This window comes from Geospiza fortis, unplaced genomic scaffold (genome assembly GCF_000277835.1).
Source record: "Geospiza fortis unplaced genomic scaffold, GeoFor_1.0 scaffold25, whole genome shotgun sequence".
Taxonomy (NCBI): domain Eukaryota; kingdom Metazoa; phylum Chordata; class Aves; order Passeriformes; family Thraupidae; genus Geospiza; species Geospiza fortis.
In genome coordinates this window covers 228034-228257 of record NW_005054423.1, presented here as the reverse complement: position 1 = coordinate 228257, position 224 = coordinate 228034, and the positions used below count along the sequence as shown (strand labels likewise).

The 224-nt window shown below is 40.6% G+C and overlaps 1 protein-coding gene across 2 annotated transcripts in view; it reads right to left on the bottom strand.

Moving 5' to 3' along the window:
• Positions 1-224, bottom strand: part of PAG1 (phosphoprotein membrane anchor with glycosphingolipid microdomains 1) — a 100659-nt gene that overhangs the window by 55166 nt on the left and 45269 nt on the right. The window lies entirely within an intron of this gene.

Sequence of the window (224 nt, the reverse complement as noted above, 5' to 3'; positions counted from 1 at the left end):
CCTGCTGAAACCAATTGGAATATTACACTTTAACTCAAATATTCACAAGCCAAGCTCTATGATAGATGTGAGATGTTTCACGCTTCTCCACACAAATTGTAGTCCAGATCTAAAAACATTGCAAGTGAATAGAGCAGCAAGCAACATTGTGTTTTCTTCTTGAAGTAAATACCAAGGGACACACAGCCCTTGGGTGCAGCACAGCTATGAACTCATTCCAGTCC